The following is a 15021-nucleotide window of genomic DNA, read 5'->3' as shown; positions in this document are numbered from 1 at the left end:
CTGAATCTGCCTGGAGAGGTCAGGCAAGTTTATAGAAGAGATGACATTGAACTGAGAAAGATGAAGGGGAGTTTGTCACGTGTATGTGGTGGAAAGGGCACTCCAGGCAGGCGGAAGAGCAAGTGTAGAGGCTCCGAGGCTCAGATGCATTTAGCCTCTTCAGGGAAGAACACCTGGCTTGGAATGGCTGGAGAATGGGATGTGTGTTTAAGGGGTATAGCAATTGGTGATAAATGAGGCTGGAGAGGCTAGTGCCTGAAGTCTCTTCACTCTGTTTTCCCATGAATAATGCCTACGAGACTCTTTTCCATGTGTGAATAACAACACACACTTAGATGATGTCCCTCTGCTATTCCCTCTGCCGGATGCACAGCTTCCTGCTCTGCATGCAAAATTCCACTGGTCCTCCAAGGCCCTGCACTTATGAATTCCTGACCTCTTCTTCCTTCCAGCCATCAGGAGCCCCTCCCTCCTCAGCATTCTCAGCATCCTGATACACATCTCTGATTCAAGGGTAAGCGCTGTGTCTTAGTCCTTTTTCTTATTTCCACAACCTACCACAGGACCCCACATTTCACTGACGTTCATGTGTCCTTGATTGAATGAGTCATTTCTATCTGAAGCTTTGTGGAGTGATGGGCGGAATGCAGTGGTCATAAGCGCTGATTTAGGAGCCAGACAGACCCAAGGTCAAAGCCAGCTCAGCCTCTGACCAGCTGGTGACCCTAGAAAATGGCATAACCTCTATGCACCTCAGTTTCTACATCAATAAAATGAGGATAGCACACCCATCATTGATTCATTTAGCAAATGTTTATTGGTAGCTACTCTACATCTAGCTCTGTGTTACACATAAGGCCACAGAGAGGACGATACAGTCCCGGCCCTCTGCTCAGGTAATCAGCAGCCCGGCAGAGCCAGGGCTCACAGATGTTAAATAGTCACTCATTAATTAGTATATGATTATGGGATTTGATGAATGATGTGGAAGAGGAATTTCCCACTTACATGGCCAACATTTCTAATCAGTTCTTTGCTCTGCTTCTATAAACATGCTTGCCGCATAGGCCAAAGATCTCGGAGTCAACTGAGAACTCACCCTCCTCTTAAGATGTATTGCTTTAGCACTCGTTTGAAAAGATGTATTGCTGTAGTGCTTTGCTTGTTTGGAAATCCCATGCTCTGTAACTGCCCGTAGCCCATAACAATTCCAGGGGTCTGTAAATCAGCCCATGCGACTGTAACAACACGAGCATAAAAATGAAATTGCCCCTAAGCTTAGCACCCAGATTTTCAGAACATTAGCTCTTCTGGGACTGCCAGCGTAATAAACCCAAGTTTATTATTAGCCCTCCGGGTACTGCTTGATTTCTTGCTGGTCTGAGTTTTTGCAATTTTTCTGCAACAATGTGAATGAGCAGTGAGGGCCAGGGACCCGATTCGGATTGGGGAGGCGTGGGGGTGGCCCAGGCCGGTTCGAGGTAGCGGCGGGGCTGCTGGGCGACCAAGTCTAGGGTGGGCGAAGTGTTAAGGGGAGGGAGCAGCGTGCATTAGGGCCTCCCATGGACGCGGAGCAGGTGTGCTGTGGAACAGCAAGAAGGCTAGCGGGGCCAGAGAGGGTGAGTGAGAAGGAGGGACATCAGACCTGAACTGTAGAGGCCAGGGTGAGAGGCACGGCTGGAGCTGGGGAGAGTAGACATGTCCTTTAGGCAAGGAAGACGTCTGTGACCTGAGTCTGTCACTGGCACATTTACTCGAGCCCTCCATAATCCATGGCTAATGTGGCCTTGCTGTTGCTATGTGGCTTCTGCGGTGACTCTAATGCGACCCCCAGACGTGCACCCTGGACGGACTCTGGGAGAGGAGGCAGCTGCCCAGAAAGAAGGCCAGAAAATCTGTGCCAGGAAGAAGCATGTTCCTGCCCTCTGCCCTGCCCATCTCCCTCTGTGCCTCTTGGGGCCGCTGTTACTCACTCACCAACATAGAAGCACAAGGTAGTTAGTGGTTAAACTAGAGCCAAATAAACCAGAATTCAAATCCCAGCTCTAAATGCTACATGCTGTGTGTCTTCGGGCAAGTCACTTAACCTCTCTGAGCCTCATTTGCCTCATCTGTTAAAACAAGAATCATGATAATGACTATCTCATGGGGTTAAAGGAGATAAAACATGTAGGTACCTAGTAGCACGTGGAGTTCTCAGTGATGACAGTGAGAGAACTCCTCCCGTAAGCCCTAGTTCCTTTCATAGAACCTCTTGACAGATTAGGTTCATTTAAAGTCCCAGTCGATTTTTAGGACGATGTATGAAGGATGTTGGATACCTGTTGGACACCCAGATGGAGGTGTCGAATAGGTATTTGCATGTATCAGCCTGGGGTTCAGGAAGTAGTCCAGGCTGAGGTGCAAATTTGGGAGCCATCAGGATATGAATGGTGTGTAATGGATATGAGTCTGGTGAGGTACCCAAGATAGTGAGGGGGGGATAAGAGGACCAAGGACCAAGGACGAAGCTCAGAGATAGCGCAAGTATACAGGTTGAGAAGCCAGGGAGGAATCAGCAAAGGAGCCTGAGAGAGACAGCCAGGAAGGTAGGAGGAAATCTAGGAGAGGGTGGGAACGGAGGGCAGTGGAGGTTTCGAGGAGGAGGGAGTGATGGGTTGCGTAAGATGACAGCTGAAAACTGATCACTGGGTTGGACTACATAGAAAGTCACTGGTGACTTTCACAACAGCAGTTTGGGGTAGAGGGGTGGGAATGAAGTCCTGATAGTAGTGTGGTAAGAGAATGTTGGAGGAGAGAAGTAAGAGACTGTGAGTCTAGATAACGCTTTCGAGGGGGTCGACTATAGAGAGAAAGCAAAAGAATGTGTTTGTAGCAGGAGAGTTTTGTTTTGTTATTTTGTATGTTTTATTCTTTGTGGTTGTAGAAGTAAATAGTGGCATGTTTGCACGTGGATGAGAGTGATCCAGTGGAGAGGAGAACTTTGATATTGCAGGAGAGAAGGAAGGGTTGCTTGAGCAATGTTCTTGAGCAGACCAGAAAGGATGATATCTAATGCGCAAATTGCCTTGAAAAGGGACATGTAAGTCTCAGAACCATCTGAATTTTCCCCAGGCAAATTTCCCCATGATGAATTTTCTCCCAACAGAGGTGCACAACCTTCGAGACATTTATCTGTGCACAAACCGAAATGGATATGGATAGAATGTTTTAGCATCATGCTGCTCATATTTTTGAGCAACTTATTTTCTTTATTCAAAAATATGCTGTAGAGATCTTTCCATGCTAGTGCATGGAGACCAAACTCAATCTTTTTAATGACTGCTTAGTATTCAGTAGTATGGATGCACCGTTATTCATTTAACCAATCTCCTATTGATGGCCATTTAGGTTGTCTCCAACGTTTTATTTGTTATTACAAGTAATGCTGTAGGGAACTTTCTTGCATAAATGCATATCCTTGAGCTTTTCAGAATCACTAACTTCTAGAAGTAAAATTGCTGGGTCAAAAGATGGGTGAGTTTTGAATTGTGATAGATGCTTTTCAAGTGTCCTCCACAAAGACTACTTCAAAGAACATCCCACTAGCGCTGTAGGAGTGTGACAATTTCAAAGTGGAGTTCAACTTTAAAGTGGTGTCAGAACCGTAACTGATGTTCCATCTTTGGGATCTCTTTCAGGATTCTGTGTCCCTTGCCATTGTTCTGTTTTCGAACACCTGTTTTTTGGGAGCGCTACAAGATGCCCAACTTACATAGTCCCTTCCTCAGTCCTAGAATCAGCCATTTCATTAAGGAGAATAGTATTAGAAGCCAAAGTCTGGGCATGACCAAGGCATATTGAAGATACCTCCAGCTCTAAAACATAGGATCCCAGACTTAGGATAAAAGTAATTCCAAAGTCATTAGTTTATTGGGAGGATGACATGAGATCTGCTATGTTCCATAAATATTAGTAGGATGTTTTTCCCTCTTCCCTTTGATACCCGATTATGTTTGTTTTTCTTGACCCTCCAACCCAAACTCAGAAGAAGATATCCATGGGATTTTTCTCACCCAGTACCTTATACTCTTTGATAGGTAAAATAATATCCAGAATTTTCTTTGTGGAACACCTAACCCCATTGGGGCCAATGGGAATTGAGCCCAGAAGTTTTGATCAGTTATTGGAGTGGGGAAGCTTTCTCTTCTCTGCTGTACTTAAGTTGGGCTGGAAACCATGTGGCAACCGAAGAGTACTCAAGACACAGCACAAAAGTCTGAGCTGAGCCCTCCCTATACCCTGCAGGTGGGCTGGCACTGAAGCGAGAGGTGGCCATGCAGATCCTTGTGGCCTGGCCACAGTGTGAGGACACCTTTGTCTCTGGCAGGGGCTGGGTTGGGGTCAGTCACGGGAGGGTGGAGTTTGCTGGTTCTCATCGCCAGTGCTCCGTGCACAGGACGCTCTTAGTGATGGTAGCAGACACTGTGGGTGTCCCACCCATGTCCCCCTGGGCACTCGCTCTCCACACCAAGGAATGCTGTAGAGATTCTGCCCACTGAGGATTCTGCTCCCTGTTCTATTAGAGCATGTCCAATAAAATCCATTCACAAAACAGAGCATCCACAGTGCACCATGAGCTGTTCTAAGCACAGGGGACATAGCTCAGAAAAAGCCCCATCCTCACAGAGCTGACATTCAGTGGTGAGACAAACATTAACAGGCACAGCTGTATCTAGAGTCAGGTGATGACACAGACTAAGGGGACACATAGCAGGGTGTGGGGACAGAGATGACAGGCAGGCCAGTTAGAAGCTGGCATGGCCTCACAGTGAGGGCAGGGACCAGGGCTCATTCTGCCTGAACCTCCAGCCTGAACACAGAGCCAGACACGGGCTGGGCCTCAGCACACGTTTGCTAACTGAACATCTAAGTGAATGAAGCCCCCTCCCTGGACCCTTATGTGAGGAAGGAGGGGGCGGGGAGGGCCTAATCTCTCACCTCTCATGAGATGTCTGTACATGGCCACAATCCTAGAGAACTGGGGTTTCTGTACCCTTTTTCCAGTGTCTCTGGGACTCATCCCTCAGCAAACACGAGGTCCAGCAGGCAGGAGGAGTAGGTGGGGAGAAGAGAAGGATTGAGAGGGAGTAGGCCTCTTCCCCACCTCCCTTCTCCAGGCAGAGGCATCACTCCACCCAGAGGAGAAGAGAATGACTCTCACAGCCCCTCTCCCTGTAGGGGCAGAGCTGGGGTGTGGACAGGAGCAGAAAATGCCACATCGTATGGCTAAGAAAATGATCCAGTACACAGTTCCTCTGATGAACAGCAGCACACGCCCCCACCCCTCCCCACCCACCCAGTCCGGAAGCACCAGCCCTTCATTTTCCCTGTAGGGCATGTTTCAAGTGCATTGTTTTCTCTGCTTGATTAAAGTGTAATTCATTTAAGGCTCTCTGATGCTTATTTCATGTCTCCAAAGCATATTTTTTCACAGGAAGATCAATTCCAAGAAAACACCTACAGTCTGTGGAAATTAAATCTATTAACAAGTGAAAAGTGGCCAATTGCTAAAGGAAGGGCCTTTGACTAAGACCAAGAAATGTGAAAACTGATTGGCTATTCTGCTGGGAGCCCCTGAGTGGAATTTACCCAGGGGCTTTATGAGTCTTGATATTTTATTTTTTCCCAGTGGCTGAAATTAAGCTTCATTTTTGAGGATTAAGGGAGACTCATCCTAGAGCAAATCAGCCCCATGTGGTGGAAAGAGGAGCCCTCACAGATCACTCCCGAAAGGATCTCTGTTCTTCAAACACAGTGACTATGTCACCAACAGCCTCTGGTTCCCACAGTCCCCACCACCCACCTGCCACAGTTGGTTTGGGCACCGGGTATTCTTACACGGGCAGGGACAGTGGGGAACAAGGAAACCCAAAACACCACCTCAGTGCTGGTCCATCAGAGGGTAGGCTAGGAGTTGCGATAGCTGTAAATATGAATTTCTACTTTTCCCCCCTTACCTCACCGTGGACCAGGCCTCTAGCTGACCTGGCCCTTTATGCAGTGTAGAAAGCTCTTCTGGTGCCAGCACCTCTTCCATGCCCTCCCAGATTTTCTCTGTGCCATTCCTGGTGGCTCCACCTTTATCTCTAAACTCTTCCCACTCTTCTCTGCTCCTACCTTTAAGGGACTGGACTCTCTCCAATGCCTCAGGTCATACCCCCCACTTGGATATGAATTCCTTGGTTCAGGAGACCATGGTGAGATCATTTCTACATTGAAACTGGGCATGTGCCAGGCCCCCAGGGAATGTGTGTGGGCCATGGGGTCTGGCCTGGATGATGGCGGGGCAGCTCTCCTCCTCTGCCTTCCACCTTCCCAGCCCTTCACCAAGGACCAAATCCCGCGAGACATACCAGGAACTCAGCACACAGTAGGAACACCTACTATATGTTAGGAACTTTACCCTCATTCATTCATTTGATCTTTGACCTTGGCTCTGGGACATATTTAAATCAAAGTCTCCCTGACTCCTAAGCCCTGTGATTTGCTTTACACCTTGGTGTGCCTTGTGTGCTTGGAGAGTGCTCTGCCTGCACAGCGGCAATTAAGGTCCTATAGGGTCCTGGAGGATGGCGTGGGGAGGGCTTTGACGACGGACTCCCAGGAAGGAGAGGCCAGGTGAGGCTGGCAGAGGGAATCTCCACCAGGTCAGCCTGCCTGGGTCTCGGCCTCAGCTCTCCCGCCCACATACTGGTGACCACTTACCTCCTCTGAGCCTCAGTTTCCCCATCTGTAATCCTGGGCCAAAACACCCGTCTCCCCGGGATCCTGTGCGAGTTGCACACATGTGAAGCGCCCAGCGCAGCGCTCAGTTTAGTAGAGATTGCCTGGAACCGAACCTCGTCCACTGTGACATAAAGACTCAGGACTAGAACCCGGTGTTCTGATGCCCGAACTCTGACCCTCCTGCCCTCCCTCCTCTGTAGAGGCTAAGCCAGCATCAGCCCCTCGGACACACCACCAGTCATGTCACATCAGGCGCCTCCCTTGGCCACACATCCTTCGCAACACTCCCAGGTGCCAGAATTCATCAGGGCACCACAGGGATGACCGCAGCTCCACACCAGCTCTTTCTCCATCTCTCTCCCTCCTCCCTCCCCCCACCCCCAATCTATGATTTTTTTCCTTTGTACAATAGCCGAGAGCATTTGCAGAGAATTCCTAATAGCCAGTTGGGTCCCTCTGAGGACTGGTGTACATTCCCTATAATGACATTCATTAGTCTGTCTGACATCAACACTGTTCTTAGGTTAATACATTTAACTTAATGAAGCATTTATTTTCAGTTAGAAAACTCCTGAAGAAGCATGTTTTCTCCTGATGAACTAAGCTGATGAGTAGATTAATCCTAGATTTGAACAAGCTAACTAAGAAAATGAATCTAACTGGCTTCTCCTTTAGTTATAGGTTGAGTTTAAGTTAATTTGTGTAAAGCTTATCGTTTCTTATGGGGGAAGAAACAGAACAGTGATGCCCACTTGGCTCTGTGATTTGTCCTCCATGTACCTGTTTGTTTCCCTCCACACACCACCCCCCGCCCCCCGCCCCAGCCCCAGCCCCAGCCCCAGCTCCAAGGAGATGAAAACACCGAGGACCAGCTATGATGAGGGGGGAAAACAGTGCCTAAAATTGAGCAGCAGAGGGGCTGGAGCCTGAAAGGAAGCTCTCACGTGGTGACAGAGACAGTAGACAGGGCTGGGATTCCGGCTGGCCCATCTCCGCCATTGCCAGCTTCGTGGACGTCACTGTGCCCAGCATGCAGTGGGCATTCAATAGATTTGTTGGAAGAATAAAGTAGATGCTCAACAAACAGTGGCTTTTATTGTTATTTTAAGAATCACAGTCTCAAGAGGGAAGAGATGCCTATTATCCCAGAAGCATCTGGTGGATGAGCTAGTGCCCATGATCCCTGGCCTGAGGGTGAAGGATGACCTAAAGGCCAAATTTCCTCTGATGGCTTCACCTGTGGATATTCCTGCATCCCCCTCCCCGTGGGCACTGAAGCGACCGCCAGCCGTGAGATGCCAGCCCATATGCACTTTCCTTCTTGCAACAGTGAGCTATCAGGCCATGACAACCCACTGCCTATCACCCCCTCCTAAATTAGAGATCAACGGGAAGGAAGCTCAGCACCCATCCTGCTTGCCGCTGTCCAAAATTCACTCTGAGAGCAAGACTGGCCGATTTCACTGTGTCCATAGGCAGGAGTGGGGTGGGGGCTATAGGCAAACAACGCTGTGGAATCAGACAGGCCAGTTGGGCAGCTTGGCCATAATCCAAGCAGGAGATGTTGGCGGGAATATAAATAAGACCCCACTCTGCGGGGTTGCCATGAATGTTTGTCGAAAGCACCGGCACAGCACCTGGTACCCAGTGGGCCCTCAGGAAATAGTAGCTGTCATCAGTAGTGAATAGATGGAGCTGAGGCATCTAAAATGGAATCTCTCAGCTGCCTGGTCTCATGTCTCTTGGCCCAGTACCTGTGTCCAGTCTCTCCAAGGAGATGAAAAAGACAAACTCTCAGGCTGCAAAGAAAGTTTGCTGATAGTGAGTTGCAGGGGGCAGTTTCTTGTGCAGAGGGTGAGGTCTTCACAACAGTAGAGAAAGATAAGCGAACAGGATTAGATAAGTGACAAACGATAATCTTTTACATGTTCAACATGTACTTATCCATTTTGAAGAGGAAGGTAACCTTTAAAGGCTATGTCCTCCTCTCAATTTAAATAAAATAAGTTTATGGCATCATAGTACACGTGGTGACTGAATTCTCCCAGGTCAAACCCTTTCCTCCTGTGATATATTCTCCAGATGGAATTTCAACTGGATGCAATTACATTAATAGCATGCTATGTTCACATGGTCGAGAGATCACCTGTGCTTCTTTTGGAGTGAGATTGACAGCCACTTCGGATTAGCAAATGTGGTTTTTAAATGCAAGTGGTGGGGGGTGCGGTTCTAAAAAGCAAAGACAGCCCCAGGGCAAATCAGCCTCCAGCTTTTCAAAGGCAGCACATTGAGTTTGTTGGCTTTGTTCTCTTTGAATGTTTCTGGCACAGAATTCACAGGCGAGGTCAGACGTCATCCCAGTGAGTATGGAGAAGACCCCACATCAGAGGAGGTGCCACATCTGAGCAGGGGCCTGGGCAGGGCTGGACTCCTGAGTGGGGATTAGGTTCTCTCGCAGCCAGCGGGGTGATCTGGAACCTGTGGCTGCCTCTCTCTGGCCTCAGTTGCCCCAATGTGTAAAATAGAATTACTCGGACAGTTGGTGGCTTAGGTTGACTTCTGAGTCGAACATGAAAATAAGTCCAAGTAAGGCCCAGAGAGAGGATGGTAAGTGAGCAGGGCATGAAGAGGAGGCGGATAGGATGATTCACTAGTGAACACACTGCTCGCTGTCTTTGTCACTTCAGTCCAGGATCAACTTTCAAACCACCTGGCCCTGCATTTGCCCGGGGGGCTTTCCCTGGTTACCAAATTCCACCCGGATGCCCTGTGTGACAGAACTTAACTGCCTCAGCAATAATCTCTTGCCCTGGGAAGAGCCTCAAGCAGTGCCGAGGTAGGCGGTACTGTGTATCAATGCCCAGCTCCCACACTGCCCTGGTGGGAAGCTCTGTGCTGCCTGTGCTCCACACCGACTTCAGGTTTCCCACCTGATCACTCTCCAGTCACCGACAGTGGTAACTGAAGTGATGTAACAGCCTTTTTTGGAGGGCTTCCCCTCCTGTCTCAGCTGCCCACTGCCCACACGTATTTCCTTCACCTGCCCACATAATCACAGGCACCTTATCCTTGTTGTGAGTTCTGCCACCAGGGGACCCAAAACTAAGACAATAACTGAGGAGTAGAGAAGGGCACAGGGGCATTCTGGGTGTGTACTCGTCTCGTGGGTATGTCCGGTTATTGGGAGTTCTTTGAGCTATATACGTAATGGTGTGCATGTTTTCCTCTATGTATATTTTACATTATAGCATAATAAAAGTGTGTCTATAAAAAGAATAGGGCCCTTTTTACTGAGATGCCCAGAATATGCTAGAGGGGTGATGGTACAAGTGACACCGGACACCCAGCACACACAGCACACAGTCAAAGAAATTAATTTTGTCAAATGATGTGTGAATGAATTAATTAGAAAAGACATGAACCATTGAAGAAGCTAATGAAGCAAAGAATAATGAATAAATGCATGAATTAGGCAATGAGCAAATGAGCATATTTGGGAATGAGTGAAGGAATGAACAATGAAAGAAGAAATTCCTAAAGACTGATGAGGAGGTAAGTGCACAGATGGACAACAGAACAATGAATGAATCAAAGGGCACACACAGTGAAAGCAGGAATGAATGAACCGAGGAGTGAAGCAGGGAATACATTAACACAGGAATGAGTACATGAAGGCATGAATGAAAGAATAAATGGATGAAAAAATTGAGGAAACGAATGAATGAGTAGATATAAAAGTATAAGAAACAGTAAGCAAAGAATAACTGTATAAATGCATACGTGGATAAATGGTTTGATGTTGGACGTGAGTGGGGAAATAATTTACAGAGCAGAAAACTCAACCGAGAAAAAGTCTCCACTCACACACCTGGGGCCCAAAGAGCATGTTCCTTTCAGATAAGTTTGCTAAAGTGATTTCAGTTTGGACTTAAGAAGAACAATGTGAAGCAGATACCAATGAGGCCATGGAGTGAGCCACTCCGTAGAATAAACTGGGTCCAGTGGGAAGAGCTAAATGGAACTGACTACATTGTTTTCACAATTAGGTTACGGATAATTTCCTATTATGTAGCAAAACCCCAGCATGATTTTAGTAATCACTATTAAAATAACTACTTCCACTGTCTCCTTGCAAATTAACCTCCAGGAGATGTAATTAACATCGGCATGGGAAAGTTTGCTGTGTGGCCCAGGAACAAGGAAAGGGGGTAAAATTGTTGCTACGATCATCCCGTGAGACTCAGCAAGGAGGCCATGTGATGCCTGGGGACCCGGAAGTCCCATCCACTGTCATTGCCATTAAACAAGTCACTCCCCCATCTGGGCCTCAGTCCCTCCCCTGTAAGATAAAGTCATTCCCCTGATTCCTAGCCTCCCTGGGGGAACTGGGGAAATCTTGTTCTAGGTGGAGTTCCTCACTGCCCCCACCCTGTGCCCCAACTGTACAGGGCATGTCCCTCATTGTAGGGTAATGGGGTCTCCTTTTGCTATGTGTTTCTTCCCTACCAGACTTAGGACAGAGACCTCAATGCATGCTCAGCACCGAGACCAGAGCCTGCTCGCCTGCTCACAGTTGGTGCTCAGAGAACATCGGTGGAAGGAACGAAGGGATCTTGTGAAGTGTGGGTTTTTAGACGCTGCCTTAAGTCTCTTTCGAAACAATCAGGTCTGATAAGCAAATGGTTCCTCACCAATGTCCTCACCGACCTTGTCATGGCTGCCCTGTCTCTGATATTTTCCAGGTGCCACTTGTTCCCTTTATTCCATCGATACCTGCCTCTCCCACTTCCTGTGTGCTGCTCTGATATCTGGGCCTGAGAAAGTATGGAAACAAGCTGATACACTTGTGCATGAAGTATTGTCAGGTCTCTGATGAGGGGCCGAAGGGCTCTGCTCTGAGTGAAGGTGCCTAAGGAAATATGGTGTCTCCGTCTCCCCACTTCAGGCATTGACAAGAGTCTCATTGCTGTCCCTACTGTCCAACAAGTGGACTAGAAGCTGCGTATCCAGTCTGCACCTGTGATTCCAGGATTTCTGCCTGCTTCCAGAATCTGCTTTCTCAAGTCGTCTGGCTCACTCCAACTGTCCTCTCTCTAAGATACTGGAAACCGTGCTGAATGAGGTCCCATCTGCAGGTGCAACAGATGGTCCCTCGTACCCTTGTCTGTCTGACCCTCCTGACCTTTTGGGAGATAGCCAACCCCTCCCCCATCAGCCCTGATAGAATTGGCTGTGGCAGGGGTGAGAGCCGGGGAAGATCAGCCTGAGAGAGAAGCTGGGGCCGATGACAAAAGGCCTGAGCCCAGGGAGAGGAGCGTGGACTCCATCCCTTCAACAAGAGGAGCAGGTGGGGTGAGCACAGCAGGCAGTCTGTGCAGCCGGGCTTAGCAGCACCCTGGACCAGGGGTCTAGGAAAATGACTGGAAGTGACCCTAGTGGGCCCAGGGAACCATGTGACCACAAGTTACCTTGGAGTCTCTCACCTAAAGGACCCTCCACCCATTCCAGGACCAGCCTGTCTGCCATCTCAGCCGATGGTATTGGACACAGAGACCAAGTGACCATTCAACGGGTCACCTACATGGGCTCTGCCCAGAAGGGCTGTCCTGGCTCAGACTCCTCCATGCCCTTTGCTCTCCCAGCAAGTCCAGCCTCATGGGGGCAGCCCTGGACGATCCCCCAGGAACTGGATCAGAGGATCCGTGCTCACTTGAAGTACGAGACGGCCAAGGACACCTCCAAGGACACGGGGACGGGGGAGGCTGGAAGGCTGGAAGGCTGGGGCTCTTCTCCTTATATTTGCTACATTCCTTAAATTGTCCTTGATCATCACAAATTGCCCTTAGAGATAGAAGAAGTTGTAAAAATTAAAGAAGAAATCAGCAGCAGTGGTTCCTATGAAATGAGATCAAGTTTCCTTCTACACAATTAAACATGCACATGTAGAATGTCCTTGTCACACAATATACTGACTCCTGTTAGAGTCGATATTTGCTCATGAAAAGACTGGAAGTTTCTGGGTATTTTAAGGAACAAAGAACAGGAGGCTTCAGAGAGCCAGACAGACTTGGATGGTCTCAGCTCAGCCATGTTCGTGCGCAGGTCTCTCGTCACTTTTCAAACCTCCGACTCCTCATTCTAAAGTGGGCGATGGCACCTCTTTCACGGGTGTAAGTGAAAAAACGTGGATAAAACAGCGCAGCCCCTGGGACACTGCAAGCACTCAAAACGTGGTTGTTGCTGTTATCGACTAAGTGAAGAGTAAAGATAAAGCAGAGGTTTTCTTGGGAGAGAGGCTTCTTGCTTCTTTGTCCCTTTGGAAATTCCTTGATGGACTGCCGGAGCCAGTTTGATAATCACTTATTCCGATAAAATAAAACGTAACTGCAAGAAAGCCTTATCATCACAGCTTTATTATCACTGTGATGCCCATAAAATCTATTCCTTACACATGCCCGGGAGCAGCCGCTGGCCCGTGCCTGTGTCACCCTGCACTGGGCAGAGTCACTTTGTATCTCTAGAACAGCTGCATGGGGGTATCATCCTCCAATTTTGCAGATGAGGAAACTGAGGCTCAGAGAGTGACACCACTTCAACTACACAACAACAGAGGTCTCTAAGGATCTGCCACGTGAGATCCAGCAGTGAACAAAGTTCCTGCTCCCCTGGTCCTGGGAGTAACAGATCATAAGGAATAAAGGTATAACATGTATAAAATGTGATGGAGGAAAACACGGCTGGATGTCAGGTGGCCCCCTTTGTCCTAATGAGAGGCTCACTTGTGTCCTGCTGCCACGAGGCTTCTCGGAGCTGCTTCCTTCTGGGGAGGATTCTGGGCACAAAGAACATTCTTATGGGAATAATGGATGTATGGAGTAGGACCCAAGGACACTACATCCGTTCATTTGCTCATTCATTTATTACCCAGGTCAGTCCTGGATGTAAGTCAGTGAAACCAGAAACAAGGCCCCCTCCACTCCAGCCAGGGGCCTGATGCCTAAGGTCAGCACAGATCAGTGAGGTCACGCCAATTCTTGACCTATTTTAGCCTCAGGGTTTTACCTGGACACGCAGGCAATAACAGCCTTTACTGACCCATCATCCTGTGCTGGGAATAGTGCTGACAATCCACATGCTTCATCTCCGCCCAGCCTTAGACCACCGTGCGACTCACAATGCACAGGTTAGGAAACTGAGGCCCAGAGAGGTGACGTCAGCTGCTCAAAGTCATAGTCAACAGGTAGCTTCAGAGTCAGAGGTCCCCAGTTTATGTCCACATTTGGCCACTCCCCTTGGCAAGCTTCTCACCTCTGAGTCTATTTCTTTGTCAGTAAAGTGATGGTGAGTGACAGCAGTACCTGCCTGAGAGGGGCTGCCGTGAGGGGCGGGTCAGACAGTGTTTGGGACACACATGGGACTGTGCCTGGCACAGAGCGATTGTGAGGAGGACGATAGCACTCCCTCTCATGTGGTGTTTGCTGCACTTAATCCTCCTGGTAGGCCTTAAATGGAGCATGCTGTTATAACCCTGTAACAGAACGGTCATTACCTGCAGTTCGCAGATGAGCAAACTGCGGCTCAGAGGGGCGGAGTCCATCCCTAAAGTCACAAGATGATGAGTAGCAGAGTCAGATTCTTACTGTGCTTTCTATCCATGCTGGTTCTTCTCCTTTTCTTTTTTCTTGTTTCTTTTCTTTTTTTTTCTTTAACTGCCGACAGCACTTGGTCTTCCTAGGTGGTCTCCCATCCAAGTACTAACCAGGCCCGACCCTGCTTAGCTTTCGAGATCAGACAAGATGGGGCCCGTTCAGGGTGGCATGGCTGTAGACTCCTTTGCTTTCTTTTTGACTCATCTTCATCTGTCCATTATATCAACCAACTATTCTTCACTACTTTTCTGATTCTATTGGTTTCAAAAGACTGCATCCTGTTCCTCTCCAGTTAGTTACCTTAAATGAAAGAAATTTATTTATTTAGATTTAACACAGTCTAAAGCTAATTAACATCTCTCCCCTCCCTCTGAATAACATCCACACCTTCAGAGGGCTTAACTCTAATCTCCCCTCCCGGCTTACTGTTGGTTTCCTCTAGTGTTATGATGCCATCTTCTTTTTCTACCTCTCCCAACTTAGTCCTTACTGTTATTGTCATTGGTTTGCTTCTTGTTTCATAAATTGAATGAATGATTACATTTGCCCCAAGTACACAGGTATTTCTGCATGCTTTTCTTGTTTTCATCCTATTCCTTCCTTT

At 48.3% G+C, this 15021-nt stretch overlaps 1 long non-coding RNA gene and 1 pseudogene across 1 annotated transcript in view; one reads left to right on the top strand and one right to left on the bottom strand.

The window, feature by feature from the left end:
- LOC120599615 (uncharacterized) overlaps nucleotides 1–120 on the top strand; it is a 10267-nt gene extending 10147 nt beyond the window's left edge. Inside the window, exon 3 of the long non-coding RNA XR_005651942.1 lies at nucleotides 111–120. This is a non-coding gene — a long non-coding RNA (uncharacterized LOC120599615). The remainder of the gene's footprint in view (nucleotides 1–110) is intronic.
- A 14358-nt stretch (nucleotides 121–14478) lies between these two features.
- Nucleotides 14479–14597, bottom strand: LOC120599621 (uncharacterized; annotated as a pseudogene).
- Nucleotides 14598–15021: the final 424 nt, after the last annotated feature.

This window comes from Pteropus medius, unplaced genomic scaffold, assembly GCF_902729225.1.
Source record: "Pteropus medius unplaced genomic scaffold, Ma_sr-lr_union100, whole genome shotgun sequence".
Lineage (NCBI taxonomy): Eukaryota > Metazoa > Chordata > Mammalia > Chiroptera > Pteropodidae > Pteropus > Pteropus medius.
This window is presented reverse-complemented; position numbering and strand designations above follow the sequence as displayed.